The sequence below is a fragment of the Etheostoma spectabile genome, chromosome 1 (genome assembly GCF_008692095.1).
Source record: "Etheostoma spectabile isolate EspeVRDwgs_2016 chromosome 1, UIUC_Espe_1.0, whole genome shotgun sequence".
Lineage (NCBI taxonomy): Eukaryota > Metazoa > Chordata > Actinopteri > Perciformes > Percidae > Etheostoma > Etheostoma spectabile.
Window position 1 is genome coordinate 24488720 of NC_045733.1, and position 6059 is coordinate 24494778.

Here is a 6059-nt window from a genome sequence, read left to right on the forward strand (position 1 = left end):
CCTCGGCCTATTTGTTGTTACATTTCATTTAGCTGACACTTTTATCCAAAGCAACTTCCGATAAGTGCAATGATTGACAACTCCTTCACTGGATGTGCATGCATACTGTACTTGGTTGATGACTTTAATCTACTACTTGTTCTGATACCACTTTGATAGCACGGAGTGTGTGAAACTGTAGAATGAAGGATAACCTCCAAAAAAATACCACTGGCTCACTGGAGTGGACTGGCACAACATAATCAGATCAGCCAGCAGCTCATCATTGGGATTCCATTTTGAAACGTTTAACATCAATGTCCCATTGTGTAAGGTATAAAGTTATACAAATTAAGATCATACATAGAGCTTACATTACACCACAATCGTTTTAAAAACTGACCTAAATGCATTGGAATTGTTCTGGCATGGCTGTGGTAGGCATGGTACCTTCATGCATTTACTGTGCGACTGTGCAAGAGATTTTGGACTGAGGTAATAGATGTTTAAAAAATGAGTCTGAATGTTCATATTCCTAAATGCCCTATTGCATGTATATTGGTGAAGAGATTGAAGAATATACAAAGAACCTGTACAACGGATAGTTGCGCTAGGTTTTCTCTCCATAAAGACGAGTAAAGTCATGAACTGGAAAACACAAAAATTAGACTGCTGTAATAAATGTAACTGGTTCAAGGAATTTCTGGACTTACTTTCTATGGAGAATGCCGCTCCAACCCTTGCATACTATGATCATGGTCTAGGCGCCCATTGGACTCTTGGAGAATATACAGTATGAACAACAGAGCAACAACTTGACTGTGTAGGGTTTGTGTTTTGTGTTAAGAGTATTGAGTATCTGTACCATAAATAACAGCAGCCAGCAGCCAGAAAACTAGTGCCAGAAACAAAAAAAACAAGCTTTAAAGGAAACTTCAATTTCTGAGCCAGATTTTTTTTTCAATGTTTGGAAGACCAACAGAGGCCATTAGACAACAGTATTGGACTTACTGTATATTAAAATGCGGGCTGTCCGTGCTGCTTTGTATCTTTTGTAAATGTTACACAGTGTCAAAGTAAAGAAAAGGCTTGTCGCTCCCCACAGCTCTTTTTGCACTTTCTATGGAAATGTCCAGCTTCTACGATGACTCAAATGTAAGAGTTTTGTATCTCAGGTTTGTATTACTATCTTGTTTAAATTGTCCAACAATCAATTATTATTAACACTGTTAATAATTGTATCATTTGGTCTGTTTTGCTCGACATAACTCTGGAGTTGTGACACCCCTAGCTTGATGGAAACACAATGTAAGAAAAAAGAAGCAAAATAACATTAAAAAAAAGTTCTGTTTAAAATTTTAAGTACAGTTTGTTGGGAAGAAATTGCTATTATTTGATTGTCACGTATAATGCCATTCAAGTGATGCAACTTCACTTCACTTCACTATGTTGCAAACTTACATTTCGGCATTTTGTGGAAAAACTTTAAAATGTCATGACAAATAACCTTGTTCATACTTTTTTTGCAAGTTGCAATGTTTGTAACACACCAACCTCACTGAATTAAAAATATCTTCCTCTAAATACAGTGCCAAGCCAAAAATGTAACCCCTTGTGTAACTTTACACATCCATGATATTTAAGCTAGAGAATGGACTTTGCCCCACAGTACCCTGGTGCAGTGTGTGGAATAAATGGTTGACTCAAAAAAAAAACATATTCCTCCCACCAACATGCCCAAAATTGCACAGGGTCACTTCAGCAGTTTCCTACAGCTAATGTTTCTTGGGTGTTCAGTCCAGATATTAACTTCGTATAAAACAAGCTTGTTGTAAGTAGCCGTCACTGCGTAGTTGTGAGCAGGTGTAAAACAATGAGTCAGAAATAAAGTTGAAAAGATAGGTTTTTTTTATTTCTCTCCCCATTACATACTACCTTTAAATCCATTGTTATACTGCTTATTTTAGCCTAACTTATTAAATATATCGATGTGTAAAAATTCTGTTTATAGTAATAGCCATCTGTATATATATATATATATATATATATATATATATATTCATTGTACATATTCTGTATATTATATTCAGTACATATCCAGCTGTAAATCTTGTTCACAATACTTGTAATCTATATATTATATTCATAGGACAAATCAATCTGTAAAATTCTGTTTATAATAGTATTTATGTATTTATTCAGTTTATATCCATGTCCTGCACTTATGAAACCATTGTATATATCCTGCACTTACTGCTATTGCACTTCTGGTTAGACCTAAACTGCATTCCGTTGCCTTGTACCTGTACCTGTGTAATGACAATAAAGTTGAATCTAATCTAATCTAATCTAATTAAGGCCGTGGAAGGAATACTAGAGACACAAAAATTAATAAACTTATGGGAAGAAGACACACTTCCAAGAAAATAACGGTAATTGACTGGTGAGTCAAAAGAAACTATTCCATAAATTAAGAATACAACTGTTCAATAAAATTGACCTTACATCTAGTAACTACACTGAGGGCATCCAACAGACTTACGTCCTTCTCCCTCAGGTGTTTCCTAAAGCTGTCTCCTCTAAGCAAAAGAAGATGCTAGATTAAATCCTCCTGCAGCTCGCCCCTCTAATTGGAACATTCCAACACACAGTGCATTGCAGGAGTGGTTCAGGTGAGTAGACAGTCAATGCTTAACACAGCCAAAACTCCTCTGGCTATAAAGCTAGACATTCACAGAATATTATATATACACTCACATGATTAACACTACACAGACACGTTGGTAACAAAAGACATATTTGGTGCGTGATTTTTATCACCAGTAATGTTTGTGAAATAAACTGTACGATTTTAAACAATGGAGAATAATGTATTGATGTACATAGCTATAGCATGTAAATTACTGCAGTATTGGATGTTAAATGTGCACAGAAGAAAGCTACAGGATTACTGTGGGGAATTTAAGAATGGCTAGGTTAACAGATGTTTTGAAACCCATGTGATAATCAACAACATAACACCCCAAACAAACAAACAGGCAATATTTAAGTTTTAATCTCTGAGAGCAAAAATAGGTAGCGCCTCGCTACCGTGACGGCAGCCATGCGCTCTGTCACAAAGCTGTCACAGGCATGTCAAGAGCATGTGAGAAAATGCTGCTCATTTGGACACCTTCATTTAGAATTAAGGTCATCATAGTATTCACTTAGCTAAACTGGGTTACAGTGTGTTCAAATATTCCAGCCCTCAATGCTCTCACTCACATGTTTTTTTGTCTTTGGAGGAATTTTACCGTTCAACAGTTGGGAGACAATATTTAGACAAACTGTTCTTGTCATAGCTTAGTTCATATTTCAGAATCAGCTTTATTTCCTTATTGAAAGTATTACATCTGTGATACCACCTAGTATTAGTAAGAATCAATTCGCATATGGGCATCATGGTGCCTTTCTGTGTAGAGTTTGCGTGTTCTCTCTGTATCTGCGGACTGTTTTCCTGCAGACGTACTTCTACCCATAGATATGCAGAATAAGCAGTTTAAAGAAGGAGAAAGTAATGTGAAGTGAAGTACTCTTCCCCTAAGTCTAGGCATATCACACTATGCTCCTCCAGTGGAATTAAAGGCGACTGCATTGCATCTCCCAACTGTGTTATTGTGTAAGTTGGGCGATGCAGAAAAGCATCATGTGAGCTCAATCCACACTTGTTGGTACAAAACCAATAACTATGAGGATTGAGGTGTTTAATAAGAGTTAATATGAACTGTTAATACAAGCAGTAAATACCAATTTGGCGCAGGGTAAATTACCTCATATGACATTCTGTGTCAGTTTAGTACCAACTCTTCATCATGCAACTGTTGCTGCGTTTATAATTTTCATGTGCATATAAAAATGCTGAAGACGTGATAATAATCCGACTGATTTGCTCATAAAGTCTTGCAGGAGTGCAGATGTTTTTTTAAAAACTATATGGACTGTGAAAACACAGACACCCAGGCACTTTTGCACAATTGATTTGCTTGTGTTATGTTAAGTGAAGTTGACATACTTCCTTTTGATCTTTAGAATGGACAAAAAAAGCTCTTTGTGGATGTAGCAATGGCCCTTGGCCTCAAATTCACCCCGCCAGCGCCTGTTAATTCATCCACGTCCCAGAATCACACCCTGCCCCCACTCACCAGTCTCTGTTCTAACAACCACTAAAAACCACAACATTCATGCTCCAACTTTCTAAACTCAACACAATGCACACAGAGAAACGGCAAGTTGTTGCCATGTCGTTGCCATGTTGTTAACTGGCCTTGAGGACTAATGACAATGCAAATTGTAATTATTTAGCCATACTACATGTATAAGGATACTGTCAGTTTGTGCAGAGCAATACAAATGTGGCTTCTGCTCTGAAGTAAAGCACATTTTGATGACAATTCTTAATTAATTAAATGGATGTTAGTCTTGGATTTGTTTAATATTCTTTCAGTCATTTTTTAAATGTGATATTTTATAAAAGCGACCAAATGTCAACCCTGCTTGGTACCAACTTTTAATAATAAACTTCACAGTGCAAATAACTCCATTTCCTCTTCACTCTTATCACAAACAACTTCAATCTCAATCACCATTTACCCGCAAGAGATTTCATCATCTGGATGATATCTCCCCCAGTGTGTAGCACTTACTCTCCTGTCAGGAGGCTCTCAAGGGTAGTAATTCCTTACTCTGTCACTGCTGAAGTCTGCAGGGCAGGTTAATCTAACTGTATAGAAATTGCATCATCTGACCTTCCACCATTAGATCAGATGGAAGTCAAGGAGGCATCCCTCTATAAGGCTTTTATATGCATAATTGAACAATGAATAATGGAACTCGTGATACGATTACAGTATTTCGCAGGAGTTATCGTCTACCTGGATGAGCCAAAGTAATTTAGAGTTTGTGATATAGTCATTCCACCACCACACCCATCCTTATGCACAATATTCCTTTATTTCCAATCATGTTGGTAATAATTACTTCAGATTATGTCATAATAAGAGATCAAAGAAAGTTTCAACAGCAGCAAAACTATGTTCTATCCCCAGACAAGGCAGAAGAATAAAAGAAACACTTTAATACTGCAGCTATGCACTAAGCACAACTCTACTGGCTGATGAGACAAAGGGAAATGGTAATAAAGTTTTGAAAGAAAGTGTGTGTTACATATGTGTTGCATGACACCCACAAACCACGTTACTGTAAAACAATGTAAATCCTTAAGCAGACATTTTTTTGCCACGAGATGTACTTTAAAATGGGACGTTCAAAGTGAGAAATAGTGAATAATAACAGTATATGTAGTGTTTGCATGGGCTAATGAACCAATCAATCAACACAAGACAGCAGCAGTAAAATATGACATAAACCATAGTAGACATTACAGGTACTGGACACAGGCAGTCGAAGGTAGCCCGATGTGATAGTGTGCCTGTTCTCACAGCAGGATGTTAGGATTTAAGTCAAAGTAAGGTTGACTTCAGTTCACTTCATCTGGTGTCCCTGCTCCACAATACTTGGGTGGGAATTAAAAGTAGGGCTGCAACTAACAATCATTTTCTTTACTGATAAATCTGCCAATTGTTTTTCTTTTTCAATCTATAACTCGAAGAATGTCAGAAACCAATGTGGCATCCTTAAAAAAAAAGTATCTTTTTTATATTTATATTGCTTCTTATGTTTTTGTATTATCCACTGATATTCTGCACAGGTCTTGGTCATGTACATCCTGTGGTCAGTGTTGCACCCACTCGTCGCCACCTGTGTAGGCGGACTTCCCTCTCCAACAAGCACGCTTCCACTCTCTGGAGACACCGCTAATGTCTAGGAAATAAAACTGCTACTGTGCATCTTTCACCATCAGCTCTCAGACACATCCCTCTCCAATTTTATCAAGATCGTGCATAGAGAACGTCTTTTTGATGACAATAGTACTCTTTCCTTAAAACCCTCTCATTCAGCTTTCCGAGCCAGCGTACAACCATGTGCACATTCGTATTCGGTTATTAAACCGTGAGAAAAACTTCCGATTTTTTTTTTCTTTC

The 6059-nt window shown here is 37.2% G+C and overlaps 1 protein-coding gene across 4 annotated transcripts in view; it reads right to left on the reverse strand.

Annotated features, from left to right (window-relative positions):
- The window catches only part of igdcc4 (immunoglobulin superfamily, DCC subclass, member 4), a 56459-nt gene that overhangs the window by 49449 nt on the left and 951 nt on the right, over positions 1-6059 (reverse strand). The window lies entirely within an intron of this gene.